The 15,898-nt window shown below is 37.9% G+C and overlaps 1 protein-coding gene across 5 annotated transcripts in view; it reads right to left on the bottom strand.

Moving 5' to 3' along the window:
• Positions 1-14,200, bottom strand: part of b3galt1b (UDP-Gal:betaGlcNAc beta 1,3-galactosyltransferase, polypeptide 1b) — a 114,088-nt gene extending 99,888 nt beyond the window's left edge. For 2 of the 5 annotated variants that reach the window (XM_057336306.1, XM_057336303.1), the window contains exon 1: positions 14,147-14,200. The gene's annotated coding sequence lies outside the window, so the exon portion shown is untranslated. The remainder of the gene's footprint in view (positions 1-14,146) is intronic. The other 3 variants (XM_057336308.1, XM_057336305.1, XM_057336307.1) reach the window with 2 other exon arrangements.
• Positions 14,201-15,898: the final 1,698 nt, after the last annotated feature.

Here is a 15,898-nt window from a genome sequence, read left to right on the forward strand (position 1 = left end):
AGTTCTAGTTTAAAATACATCTAAATAGTTCATAGTTTTGTAAATTCAAGCCTTCAAACTTCAAGAATTCAAAGAATTACAGGAGTAACGCAATAACCAACCTGATCTCATAGGAATTCATAACTACTTTACGACGTGGCTAATTCGTATCAATCCGTACGATGTGAATCGTACAAAAACGTACAATTATTAGAAAAATGCCATACTGAAGCCCCTCCCCTAAATCTATTGTCGCTGACACTAAAGCAAATCATACTAAAACATACAAATGTGATTGTACGAATTGATACAAATTAGCCACCTCGTAACATAGTTACGAATAGCTGTGAGATTGTGTTGCAACAACCCAACACTGACACACAGCGTGACAGACATTCAAATAAAACTAAATCAATGCAATTCCAAGACAATCTCACGTCATTTCATAACATTTTACGCTAATTCGTATGAATTCAAATGATCTTATTCGTACGCTTCACTACGACCTGCTTTCATGCCGGTGCGGGGCAGGTTTAGAGGCGGAGCTTCATTCATGCTTTTTTCAAATGGTATTTCTTTTTGTATGATTTACATCATTCAAATTCACATAAAATCAAATTTCCATGACACCAGGCTGACGATTCTAACCCGCATAACATCTCAGATCTACAAAACAACGTAATGCTTGTCTCACAGACACTGACACTGAAACATTTGTAACTTAAAGATGTCACATCACGCTATTTGAGTTCCCTGAAAGGCATTAAGAAACACGTAAAATATTATAGTAATAACAAATAAGCTAAACATGACAGAAACAACCCACGACAGCCACAAACAACAAATCCACTACCAACTACAAGCTCTCTCCCCATACCCGAATTTACCAGAGAAAAATAAAAGTGAGAATTGGATAAGTGTTTGCACCTGTTACTCTGAACAAAAAGAACATTTTATCCTGAGGATAAAAACTGAAACGTAAAATAGAGAGAATGGAAACTGACCGTTAAGATAAAGAAAATAAGCACGTTTTTAATACCAATGAAATATCTTAAACAAATGCATTGCTTTTATCCTCACATCTTCTCAAATAAAGTGAAGACTGATAACTCGCTGTTTTCTATGTAAATCAACAATAGTATCTTGAAATACAATCCATTCATCATCACATATGTAGTTCTCTTACACAGACCTTTACACATGAAACACAGCAAATTTAGCAGCAAAAGATTTTCAGATGAATGAACTCCACGCAAAACAACAAGTTATCAGACGTGGCAAAAATGGCAAATGCAAACCACAACAATGATTCATGCTGAGGAAACGTTACAGAATTTGAACAATACTTAATGAAGATATAAAATATTTTAAGACTACAATTTAGCTCTCAGAGACCCCATTTCTAATAAAGGACGGACCCTGGAAAGCACAAGTCGGACCACAGTACAAATCTGTAAATAAGGAACAGCGCTGTCTCTCTCAAGTGGTCAGTAAAACGCTTGAACTTCTCCCGAAGGAAATCAGCTGATGTGAAGGACGCTTTTTAATCGCTATCATGGTAAACTGGGGAACATTAAAGCAGGAGAGAGAGAGAGAGAGAGAGAGAGAGAGAGAGCACCTCTGGTGTGTAACGGAAACCATCTTGTTGACCCTTTCTATATTCATCGCCTGTTTTACGAGCTGCGCGGTGTAGTTAAGAGGGACAGAGAGAAAAAAACTCGACCGCAAGCTGCTAATACTCGGCCCTGCCTTGGGAAATAGGCAACCTCAATTTGGAGGAGCGGAGCAGCTTCTGTATTATTGAATAGCGGAGAGCAATCTCATTCCTGACAGCTACAGTATCGCCCCATGTCACCGGTATGAGGAGGAACCATGAGAGCCACAAACTACAATACATTCCTGTAATGCATTCACACTTGATGTATCTGAGCCGGCGATGTATCCATCACGCTGATTTGTGAAACAAATACTAAGAGGGCTAATGAGTCTTACACAACAAGCACTTAACTTCAACACAAACATGCTATTGACTGATGATGACAATGAGCTTTTCACGCTTCAAAGGAAAATCTTTTTACATAGAAAATTCTCCAAACATAAATGTGCACTTACAAACTATTTACATTAAAGGCAAACATAAGTATCAGGTAAGGAAAGAAAATCTATTTGTTTTAAGAGATATTTTCTCTCAAGTACTGTTTTTAATCAGTGTTTTACTTGACTACATTATAAAACATATATCATACTCTACTCCACTAAATCTGATAAATACATCGCGATTTTATACATTGAATACTTAAGCTGATAAAAATTGTACTTGAGTAAAAGAAAGCAAGAGGATTTTGAATGTACTTAAGTATTAAAGGTAAAAAGCACATACAAATAATATTTATGAAATGGAAGTAACGTGAAGTAAAATTTTAGTAAAATAAAAAATATCCAGTAAAATTAGTCAAGTATCTCCCACCTTTGCAAATAGATCAGTGTTTCTAAACCAAGATGACTCAAAATGATTTGAAATAAAACACAAACAAGCATTAAAATACATTTCTTGGTGTTTGGTTATTTTTATAAAAAATGTACATGTTTTTAGGATACTTTAGTATTTACTATAGTATACTATATATATACACATTTCTGGGTGTAGAAAATTGTAGTATACTGTAGTATACAGTATACTGTAATAGAAATGACTACAATTTATAAATATATACTATGGTATTCTATGGTGTATATGTATATATATATGAAGAGTTTGGTTCCAAAATTAGATAAATCATGTTTTTATGGTGTTTTATTCTTTTAGTTAGCTGTATTTTTGGAGTTATTATGTACGGAGCCCTTTTATACGGAGCCTTTTTAGGGACATGGAAAACATATGAAAAGGAAGAGAAAAATATTTTTTAAAGCTTTTGCGTTATCTCGCAAAAGTTTTGCGTTCCCCCGAGAAACATTGCGTTCCCTCGCAAAACGTTCAAACGTCTTGTTGTCCTGCTCTGTACATTAACAATGGAGTGGTTCATAGTAGATTCCCGGACCAATAACTCGTGAGCTAAACTTTGTTATAACACAACTAACACCTAATTCCTTAGACAAGGATCTACAACCTAGTCTTCCTCAAAACGAGAATATAAATTGATCTCCGTATGTGAGCAGGCGACACGGACAAGTCCGAAGGGACCGTCTGCAAAGTGTCTGTAAATCCGAAAAGCGTTACTACAAAAATAGTCAATAATAACTTAAGTTACACACTGTAGTCTCACCAAATTCAGTTTACACATTAATACTCTCCGGCTGAATTGAAACTGGTTTTAGTTATACTACAGTATGTAGCACTGAAGTTAATGACTATTTTTAGTAGCTTAATGATCTTCGGGTTTTGCACTTTACAGAAGACCCCTTCGGTCTTGTCTCAGCTGGCTCCCGGCTGAGATCAAGGCTCGATTTGTGGGAAATTAAGTTAAAGTCATTGTTTACGTTACATAGAATGAGGTGTCATTTGCGTTATAAGAACGTTTAGCTCACAAGTTATTGGTCCGGGAATCTGCGACTATAGACCAATGTTTATGTACGGAGCTAGTCTTAAATTCTGCCAGCGGGACATTAAACATGAAGTGTTTGTCCGAACTCGCAAAATGTTTTGCGAGAGAACGCGAGATAACGCAAAAGCTTTACAAAATATTTTTCGCTTCCCTCTCATTTTTTCCACCCCATGTCCCTAAAAGGGCTCCGTAACAAACCAACTGATCGATATTAATTGGAATGCACAATAAAAAAACATGATTTTTGAAACTTTTTAATTTTAATCTCATTTTGGAACCAAACTCTTCATATGTATGTATGTATATATAATATATATATACTGTATATATAATTTAATATTTACTTATTTTTTATCTCATTCTTTGGATAAAAGCATTTGCCAAACAAATAAATGTAAATTTACTATGGTACGGTTCAAAAACACTATAGTATCTACTACGGTTTGCAATGGTAAATAAAAAACTGAGGAATATTGTGAGTGGAGAAGCTTTCTTTAGACATTGTTGTAAACAATTGGTTGGGAGGTCTAGAAGTCACTGGAGCTGTTTGGAGACGGCTAGTGGGTCAATACAGCTCAGTGTTTTACTCGGACAGCTCTCTATCCACAGGCATAAACAAACCTCTGTTCTTTCAGAATCGCCACCGGCGTGATGACCGTGCAATCAAGAGCATGCATGGGCATGGACTCCTGACACACGAGTGAAGATGCTTTCTGCTGCTGAACGATCACATTGCATCATGGTGTCTGGATGTGTTCCGCAGGGCTCGGGCGATGTGTCACTCCGCTCTCATTAGTATGCCAAGGGTGGTGCACCTGCTGTTGAGGTTCACACTCCAGAGGTTTGATTACAAATGTCTTTTTTCAAACGCTGTGTTCAAGAACAAAGAACCTGAGGGATTGCTTAAGAACAAGAGGAGACGGGTTGCGTTGCGTTTGAAATGCCTGTGGTCTCGATGCATATAACCATCAGTGTGAAAATGTTCAAGGACAGTTTAAACTCGGCCGTTTACTTTCTTCAAGCACATTTCTGGTAACTTAACAGACCGGTGTACATTCACGAACGTGTCAAAAGTGAACAGCAACAACAATGATTCTAAGTTTATGGCGTGAACCTCGCATACTTTTAAGAATTAAGCCTTTAGTCGATCGTGATGAATTCTTAAGCAACCGCTGTAAACACGACAGCTTACTTGTTGTTTCCAGGCGGTCCGTTAAAGAACACGACACGCACGTCTCCCGGAAATCCTGTGAAATTCAATCAATCAGGTGACGACTTCGAACGTGCTGAAGTGTGCCTTATGCATCAGACATTTAACCAACGGTCCGTCTGAGACTGAGACTACAAGACATCAAACCAGTGCTGTTAGACGTTCTTCAAAATATCTTCTTTTGTGTTCCACAGAATAAAGAGGCATGCATGTATACAGGTTTTGAACGACATGAGGGTAAATAAATGATGACAGAATTTGTATTTTTGGGTGTACTATCCCTTTAAGCACAAATACCCTTTTGGGACACTATCCAAATACATGACTATAACAAATGATCTGTGATACAAATGATTGGTAATTTGAAACGATATTTACATCATAATGGTGACTGTACGGATAACAGAATTTAGGCATCTCACTTTTCAGATGTCAGGTGGGTACGCTGGCATTAGATGTACAGTAGGTGGTTCAAGACAGACTGGGGTTAAAGTAAATCTCATAACCTGGGAAACGTTACGTGTGTGATTCTGGGCCTCTTGAGTTATTGCCCATATTCGAGGAGCAGTCAGGCTCTCATTGGTAATAAATTGCAGTGCTCAATATCCGATCCGCGAGGTGTCAGTTATGAAGACTGGACTTGGCACGGTATTTACTTTCGCTCCGTGAAGCGGCTTGCCTTGCTGCCTCTCCAAGAACATTGATTGCCCTTTTCTTTCCCCCTTTCCTGGAGAGATACAGTAATGTGGCAGTAACTGGTCATAATGGAATAAACGGCCTTGAAAATGGGCGGTAATCACTTAGAGGTCATTTCGTCGGGAGTCCATCTGCTGGTGTGGAGCAATGATGCAGGATGCATCTCTGCACTTAGTGTCACCCAGCCAGACTACACGCGAGGAGGCCACTGTTACCATAGTTACACAATCGTTCCCATGAGGAAGACGGGACGAGATTGCGGAGAAATCTGAATGTTTTTGAAACATTGTCACTTCATAACTCTGCCTCAAATTAAAGGATAAATTCAATTCAGTGTTATTAATATTTCGCTTTTCACAATGCTTCATTGTTTCAAAGCAGGTTTACAGGAAGAACGACAAAAACAAATAAACGTTCGTATTAGTATTAAAATAACAAGGGTCCGTCCACAAAAACAGCCTTTTCCATCTTAGAAACATTGCCAAACTGCGGAATATTCTGTGTATTTCTGACGCAGAAAAACAAGTTCACGCCACTTATGACTTCAAGACTTGATTATTGTGATGCACTACTTAGTGGTTGTCCTGCATCATCATTACACAAATTACAGTTAGTTCAGAATGCAGCCGCCCGAGTTCTTACAAGGTCTAGAATATTTGACCACATAACACCAATTTGATCATCCCTACACTGGCTACCCAGTAAGTACCGTACAGACTATAAAGTAAATCTAATCACTTATAAAGCATTAAATGGTTTGGCTCCAGCTTATCTAACAGAGCTTCTATCACGCTACAAACTATAAATGCTTTTATGCTTGTTTCCTCGAGCAGGCCAGAAAACACAATGTTTGCAAGACTGCTGCTGTGCTCTTCTGAGTCCATAAGAAAGAAAAATCACAGATGAGATCTCTTTAATATGTCAATTATTTCTCAGACATCAATGAGATTAAATCGAGAGAAAATGGAAACGTTTCATCGAGTCTCAGATATTTCAGAACCAGAGACATCTGTCTGGCATGGTGTCTGTCATTAGAGTTTGAGAAGAGATGTCAACAATGTGTCAAACTGAGCTCAGATTTGTCAAGTCTGCAATCAAAAGTCAATATTATTGAAGATCTCAAACATTTCTCATCACATTTACCCAAATCCAGATTATTTGACCTCTACCATCTACATTCATTTACACCTCCATACCCTTCATGTGTTTTAATAATTACACTCTCATCTTTATTTCTCCTAAGAGAGACTAAATTGATACTCAAATGAAACACAACTAAGCGCTTCATCAAATCTCCCGAGCTATGAAGAAGCAGTGTAGTCTACTTCGATAGGCGTGAGATCTCGGGCTCACACTAGCCTCCGATGACCGGCCATTAATCAATGATAATAAAACGGCTACAGTGCATTGTAAACATTGATCGTCTGTTTATTTAAGATGACCGAGGAGAAAGAACAGTAAATCTGAATGGGCATTGATCTCCTCTTAGCCGATTTTAAAACCAAACCTCATCAAGTAAAGACACACATAACAGCGCTGCTCCACAACAACACACATTCATACACAAGAGACATTCATAGAGGCCGAATTCACTCTCCTGGCATTGCTGAACAGAAAGAATCTGCCTTATCGAGTACTAAAGAATGACTGGCAGGCGCAGCAGCGCCGTCTAAAACCATTTATTTAAAATCTTCACTGTTAAGAAACAGTTTCTTGGACCGGATGCCCTTCAACCCCGCCGAACTGCCTTCCCATGATGCTCTACAGAAACTCATTTCATACTTTCAGATATCTCCGCTCAATCTATACTGCATTACACACTGCACACTTCACACTAATGAGACTGCAAGAGCTACAACACAACATCATTTGCAACTTATTTTGACAACAAATATTTATGAAGTATTTGATACAACAATGAAAAAATACTATATTATTTACTACAGTAAACTATAATTGTAACTGTAGTAACTGGAAAAGTTTCTGTTCAGACGAGGTAAAAAGCATCTGATCGACAAATATTTATGTATCTGACAGCACAATAATACCCACAAAAATATTAGGGTATTTACTATGGTAAACTGTAGTAAAATTCCTACTTACTATAGTGTTTTGAATCTTACTATAGTCAATATCAAACAGCTTTAAATACAGTTTATACATTTACCATATTTAGGACCACAGAATACTATGGTGTACTATAGTAATGCTACTACACAATACAACGATTTACAACAGTTTGCTATAGGAATTAGTATTGTTTACTACGGTAGACTGTGATTACAAAATGTGTTATAAAACATTCTTTTATAGAAACGTAACGAGACAATAGGTGACATACAGCATACAGCTATACAATGGAAAATTAGTCTCCATTTGTTCTCCATTTCTTCTTACTGCTATCTTGGAGAAAGAACTGAAGAGCGACATGGTCTGTGATTACACCAATCACATAAATGAAATATTATCATCATTTTTGCATTGTGTATTGTAAAAGCCACTAAAATGTACCAATGGTGCAAATGACTGCCAACAGTTGGCCAGATTGACTTCATTAAAATCATTTTTCAGTTACACAACCATAATAACATACAGTAAAGCAGCAGAAATGCATTTTTGGAAAAACGTCATCCACGGAAAGCTACCCGAGTGCTACACGGGTACAAAACCAAAAATCGTTGACGTATTTTCTGCACAGACTCCAAAAGACAAACACTTCCTAAATCCCATGTATCATTCTTAGATTTAGAAAAACACATTCTGGCGGAACGAGATTAGAAAAATCTCATCATCCAGTTTTACCGATACCATCAACACAGAATGATGACGTGGAGATTATCACCACTACACGGGCAGACAAAATACAGTCTGATAAATCCGTTTTTATTTTTCTGGATTAATACAACAGCCTTTCATCGCCATTTCTCTCAACATCTCGTCTGCCTCTTGTCATTATCCTATTTGATGTGTTTTTGCCTGTGTGATATTTCAAAGGCGGTACACAGAGACATCTGTCAACGTTCACGTCAGTTAGAGGGTAACAAAGTGACATGCATTCTGTGACGAGCAGATAAATCCAAACGCAAAGGCAAGGCAAGGTTATCCGGCGGGAACATCGCTTTTGATCAGGTGCAGAATTATTCTTTACCTCCACACGGTGTACTAGTATGACATAAGCATGCGGACCGGCTCTCTGGATGAATAAACTCACTCTCTATCCACATATCCGAGTCCCTGAAAAGACCTTCTATACGAAACACAGATCTCAGGTGTTGTGGGGATCTGTTGTGCAGAGATGAATATGGTCAAATCCTCTTCTGTAAACCCATGTGGCCCGACGCTGTTGCATTCTGTCAGTTCCGGTAACAGCAGGAAATCAAACAGCACTCACGTTGAACTGTTAGCAGTGGGAGAAGAGAGCGTGAGATCCGACGGAGAATTTAAGAGACAACACTGAGGGACCGTAAGCTACATTAGCCAGGGTATGTTTAGACAGACGGAGGCAAAGCTGCGTATTTTCCCCACGTGTGCTCAGATTCCGAGCGACATGGAGATAAGTGAGGCTTAAATATGAGAAATTCCATCGTGGTCGTGGGATCAAATGCTTTTCATCTTCTGTCATGTGAAAGATGACATGACATCTTGTGACATTCGGGCAACTTAACCGTGAAAGAAAAACAAAATCTGTGAGAAGAACATGGCTCGGTTTAAATATCACCCAAAAACAAATAAGTATTGAACTTTGGAGTAATGTGTGCCGAGTTGTGAAATATGTGTGAATTATTCGAACTTTTTTTAAGTAGAAAAGAAAAGAATTTAGTTTACCTGAGGCACTAAAATTACTAAATAAAATTAAACTAGACTAAAATTTAAATAAAATAAATTATATTTATATGGCAACATAAAAAATAAACAAATAAATAATAAAAAGACAAACGCACATGACAGCATTTCTAAAATTTAAACTAAAATTAACACAAAAACTAAAAATACTATATTATTTACTATAGTAAACTATAATTGTAACTGTAGTAACTGGAAACGTTTCTGTTCAGACGAGGTAAAAAGCATCTGATCGACAAATATTTATGTATCTGACAGCACAATAATACCCACGAAAATATTAGGGTATTTACTATGGTAAACTGTAGTAAAATTCCTACTTACTATAGTGTTTTGAATCTTACTATAGTCAATATCAAACAGCTTTAAATACAGTTTATACATTTACCATATTTAGGACCACAGAATACTATGGTGTACTATAGTAATGCTACTACACAATACAACGATTTACAACAGTTTGCTATAGGAATTAGTATTGTTTACTACGGTAGACTGTGATTACAAAATGTGTTATAAAACATTCTTTTATAGAAACGTAACGAGACCCAAATGAATCAATTGTTGACATACAGCATACAGCTACACAATGGAAACTTAGTCTCCATTTGTTCTCCATTTCAAAATTCAAAAAATGTAACTAAAATGAACACAAAAACTAAACATATAATATTTGTAAAACTACTATTAACTAAAAACAAATATATAACAACTCTCATATACACAACTGCTCACGTTATGTTTTTATGACCCTTCTGATCTGAGCGTGTTTGCTTTCATTTTATAATAATTTAAATAAAAATTGACATTGCAAAATTACTAAACACATTTCTCAAAGTTATAACTGTGAAGCCAAGAAATGATTCTCATGTCCGCAAAGCAAACAATCATCTTAAAAGCCAAATAACCTTTAATTTATCCATTTAGACCCAAATACGATCCAGTTCTTGAAAGCTTTTGTGAGATTCACTTCATATAAACAAACTAAATCCAAAACTTTAAAGCATCCCGAGCCCCTGTAAAGTCTCAAATATCCAGTCCATTTCACAGTGACTTTATTTAGACTTAGGAGTGGGATGTCGACCTTTTGTTAGATGATGTTCTGCGGAAAAAGAGCAAAGAGGCGTTAGTGGTTCAAATCCCGGCTGTGAAATATTTCCGACGTACCCCACAGCAAGCCATTTAATCTGAACTGCTTCACTAGATATCCATTTACATAAATGGGGAAAATGTAATCCGTTGCCTCGCATAAGAGCTTTACTTACTGAGAGCTAAAGTAAAAAGTGCATTATGCTGTAAGTGTGGCCCTTGCATAGTAAAAAGCCTCTCATGCATTCAGGTATAGTTACGCATGCCAAGCGAGGGCTGGCGTGACTCAGCTCAGACGGGTCAAAGCGCTTGGATGCATTTACAACAAGAACACGTCAGGAGTGCACACATGACTGAATGGATGAATCTCATTAAGATGTGAGGAGGTGCATTATATCCAGGTGGTGTGATTTCGCTAGCGGTGTCAAGCGGAATCGCAACTAACGGATAGCTCTTTCTCCAGACGACATCTTGGTCTGGTCTTTGTGTTTAAAAACAGACATTTTTTGCATGAAATGATACGCTTCACCTTTAACCGCCATCACTTGCGATGAACGGGTGGGATGAACGCTCCTCACGAGACTTGAAATAAGCAACATCGTCGTGCGTTAATTGATAATTAAAAGATTATGAGAGTGCTACATGTTCTCTATCCCAGAAGTGGCGTCAGGAGAATCATTCCGATGAGCGAGACAACAACAGCGACCTGTTTTATTTGGAGATCATTAGGAACCTTCAGCGGTGACATCATTACCGCTCGCCCTCGCTTAACACCCTTTTTGTCCGCAGCGAGTTTCCCCGGAGAAAACCTTTAAACAGAGAGTCAAGAGATGGTTTGCTTTTTCCTGACAAATTAAAGAAGACTGGAAATACAGCGGAATAATGAGCTGATTTAACACACGCAAGAAGATTTCCAACCAGACTCCTAATAAGTGCAAAGCTGCCAATGCGTTCTGGCTGGGAAATCTAATTTCTGCAAAAAGACTACACCAGTATTGTCTGAGACTCGTTCGTACGGCTGGAACGTGAAGGAATGTTTGCTCGGGCAAAAAAATGGAGAATTGCTCCAGCTATTTCATTAGAACAATGGCACAACAAACTCAAATAAGTGAAAGTCATTCCTGTCCCACGCTTGGAATTAATTTCACACATCAATATTCTCGGTCTGCGCTTGCGGTGGGGCGTAATGCCACTGCATGTCAATGCGGCGTAATCAATTAGATCTGCCTGTTATTGAAGCTTTTCTAAGACTTGATCGATCAGTCAATGTCGAGCAACCGGGCTCAAAACAGCAATTAAAACACAGGGAAAGAGAAAGACACTGCACGCTAGAGGCTGTGTGTTTAGGGTATGTGGTCATCCTCCACAGGGACATTTCTGACATTTTCGTTTTCAGACACTCGCTTAACAATGACAAAAATGATTGCATTTACAGCATAAAACTGCATTTATTACCCTCCGAGGAAACCAGTTCTCCAGGGACACAAGGCAACCACAAAAACGAAAGGAATCGGAGATGCGGCTCAAAATTCAGGTCTGACAAGTTCTAAAGCACACCTGGGACTTACAGAGATATCTCTGATATGTAGAGTTCCCCTTCGGGAGTCGACTCACAGAAGCACATTCTAAAAAATACAAGACCGTCTTTGCCAAGAAATCGCTCTTTAGTTGCCAAGGTCACAAAGGCGAATTCAATGCGTCAGCACAATTCATATTGGATTTCAAATAAACCCGAGAGAAAGCGTGAGCGAGCGCCCATTCTTCACAACGAGACAAGTGACTTACTGCCTTTGATTTGGCTTGAAGAAAAACGCCTGGCTGGAATGATCCTCATCAAACACGTATTTTGCCTTCCCAACCAAGACGGCAGTGAGAGAGCCACAGTAAAGAGAACAAGAGGATGTGAATGAGCAACACAACCACTACTGTCAGTCTTCAGTGTATCACAGATCATCCACCAAAACAGTCGATGTTACTGAACATATGGCTCATTATACCAACACGCCTCTCATATACATATGTGGAAAAATGACTTTGACACTGAACAGTTGGAGCCATCTTCTCTAAGAAAACATAATACATAGCTAGCTTTTTTTCTGTTCTTTTAGATTGTATGCGATTAGGTTATGTTTCAACCCAGGTGACATTGTGTCAAAACATACCCCGTTACCATTGTTTTGTAGAGTCACAAAAGATAAAATATTTTTTGTAAGAAACATCTGGTTTCATGACCTTGTAATGTCAAATTAAACTGTAAAACTGTCAACACGTGTTATATTCCTAAAGGCACAATTATGTTGCATATAATATATAAAAATATATCAATTTAGTTAGGATGACACAATGTAATTTAGTAACAATCTTAACAAAGGTCTAATATCTTCCATAAGTCCTTCTACCGAATTGGAAAAGGCAACTAATTCATACAGTAGAATGACCCATTTAATGCTCAGACATTCAGACACTGTACGGTTCTGACGAGAGTTTAGATTGCATATTTTAGTTTCATTACTGAAGAATATTTTCTCTACTGAGGGATGTCTCGTTCCGTAATGGTAAGATCAAACAACATGCGCATTTCCCCACGAGGAAGACTTCAATCCAAACATGCTGGTACATGTCAGTGATCATAAGTGGGCGAGTTTTGACAGACCAGCAATCACATCATTACTTTTCCTTCATTAACAGAAAACCCATCCTCAAATCAACTGACTATAATGCAGAAAAATGAATTATGCATGGCAGAATGATGGAGTCAAAACACTATCGAAGACGAAAGATCTGGTCAATTTTCCTTTTAGAAATGCAGCATATGGTTGAAAAGACAAGATGTATGATCATATCCAGTCTCTTTAGGTCTTCAACAGCGGATAAAAGAAAGACTGTTCAAATATCAATGTACTTGAAGAACAGGCGATGTAATCATCTTTTCCATTTCTCTAGATGTCAGTGAAGATATTTTTACTGGGGCTACGATCAAGACCATTTATGTACATTCGGTTTTGCAAGGCAGTAATCGATCAAACGTTTAGATTTTCAACAAGTGGGAAAGCCAGAACACCATGACTCTTAAATAATATATACTACAGTTTTGTCAGTTAACCTATAAAATATAGTACCGTAGTAAAATTCCAAAAACTATACTTAATATTACAAAACACATAGGTTACATTAACAAATGTCAAAGGGTCAAAAAAGACACAAATAGTCCGTTTATTTTTACACAGTATTGAACTAATATAGCAGTACATAGCCTATAGTTATATCTGTAATCTGTATTTATTTAATAAATTGAGCATGCATATGCAATTAGCATCACTGAACAATCTGAATAATAAAAAAAAATGTGCACAAAGGCGCGAGTTTAAAAAGGAAGCGACACTTAATAAAGTCAGTAAACACACAAATACCCACACATGCACACATGTAAGTGAAGAGAAAGCAACACGCACGGACACTCAAGAGTAGTGAAAATGTGTATTGATGCTTCAGCACCGCGGACAGCGAAAGAACAGCACACTATATAGACAGCAGAAACATTTCAATCGAGGCAATTCAGTACCACGGACAGCGAAATTAAAGTACACTACAGAGAGAGCACCAGCACCAGCACGAGCGCACAGTCAGCCGGTTCTGACCCCACACACACTTCAGCGTCCTTTAACAAAGCGCGGTCAACTCCAGGATTCATATATAACCCCCAGCACTCGATAACAGCGGAGTTCTCCCGCAGTCGGCTTAGTTCTGAGCTTTGACTGCAAAGTGATAGAAACACGTTCAAACCTACCGGTGCTGTCGCCTCCATCCTCCGGAGTTCCGCTGCTGTCGCTCCGAGTGCGTGCGCGCGAATGAGCCCGAACCCTCTGCGCCACGAAACATGATGGTAGAAGCTCTGACGCGACACGAGGGCCGTCCAATCAGATCGCTCTTCGGTGGACTCGGAGCCAATCGGCGATGAGAAAAAGCGGTCTGTTTAACATAGCAAGGTTGATTGACGTTGTGAAAAAATGCGAGAGAGATTAGAGATGAAAACTGCCGATAAGTGAACAAAATAAATACAGCAGAGACGTAAACGCAAGGATAAGAGTTTATCGATCATTCTCACATTCTCGCGATGTGTTGTATCTGTGCAAATGATTAAAAAGCCCGTTCTTGGAGTCCAAGACTTGGACATCAACATTTGTGCAATTTAAAGTTCCGTGCAAACTCATTCAGATTTACTCGACTTGTGTTGAACAAATGTTCAAAAGCATTTACATGAACAAACATAATCACCATTACAGAAGAAAACACACGAATTCCACATTTGATCCATGAGACGCACACAAAAATGTTCCAAATCTACAGCACGTATTACATGTGAAATTCATACGTTTATTTCTGTAAAGGAACAGTTTACGGGTAAACAACAATTGAGTATTGGTTGAAAGTATACTACTATGCAACCATTTTATGTTTACGTTTATTCAAGTGTGCTATAACTAAAAATAAGTATACTTTCAGGCCACTTTGTATGTACTATAGCCTACCTCTCAGAAATATCAGTCAAAGTTTGCTTTATTGTCAATTCTGCCACATGTACAGTACATACATAAAGAGTGAAAATATACGTGTCATTTACATTACACTCAGAAAAACATAGTTTTGAAACAGTTTACTACTGTTCCACTTAAAAGTAAACTCTTATAAACTAAAAAAAAGTGGGCCAATTTAGTCCCAACAGAATTGAATAGTATTGAAATAGTACACATACAAGTATTCTAGTACTAGTACTAGTACTTCATATTGTAAAGTATACCTAAAAATGTACTTGAACTTTGCTTAAGTTTACTTAATAAAATGAACTGAAAGTATACTTATTTTTGTAAAGGAACACCATGACTGTCAAACCTGAAAATACTTTACCTGTCCAGTTAATTAATCATTTGACACTTTATAGGCAATAAGCATCCTTATTTAGGTGGATACGCCCTGTGAAGTGTTCATCTGGCACGTGTTGCTGAATTAAACTGTAAAAACAAACAGTCCTCTTTAGACACAAGCAAGAGGAAATACACAGAAAAGGAATTACCAACCTTCCTCATAATGCTTGCCTTGTACAGCAGTTGATCCACCTAAGAGCAACACGCCTATTAGTCAGCGCTTCCATTCATCTGAAGTGGGCGGGACAAGTGGATTAGGGCTTACTGCCTGAGATGGTGACATTACCAGAGTTTGATTCTGGATTCCTCTCCAGTGCTTTAGAAAAGTTCAGATATGGGATGACATTCATGCACAAAGCGTCTTCTGAAAGTATTTTAAGTCAAAGAATGCAATGAGGATTACGGCTCTCCTGAAGAAAAACGTGAAATATTTCACTCTCCACTTTTCATTAGCTGTATAAATCTGAAGCGGTTTTAAGTACTGCCTCAGTGCATATAGTGAGAAATAAGGGCTTAAAAACTCCTACATCTATAGTTATATTCATTCTATGTTCATTCTATGTTTAATGCTGTAGAAAACGCTTTAAGATCACACTAATACCCAAAGTCTAATTTGT

This window comes from Triplophysa rosa, linkage group LG6 (genome assembly GCF_024868665.1).
Source record: "Triplophysa rosa linkage group LG6, Trosa_1v2, whole genome shotgun sequence".
NCBI lineage: Eukaryota > Metazoa > Chordata > Actinopteri > Cypriniformes > Nemacheilidae > Triplophysa > Triplophysa rosa.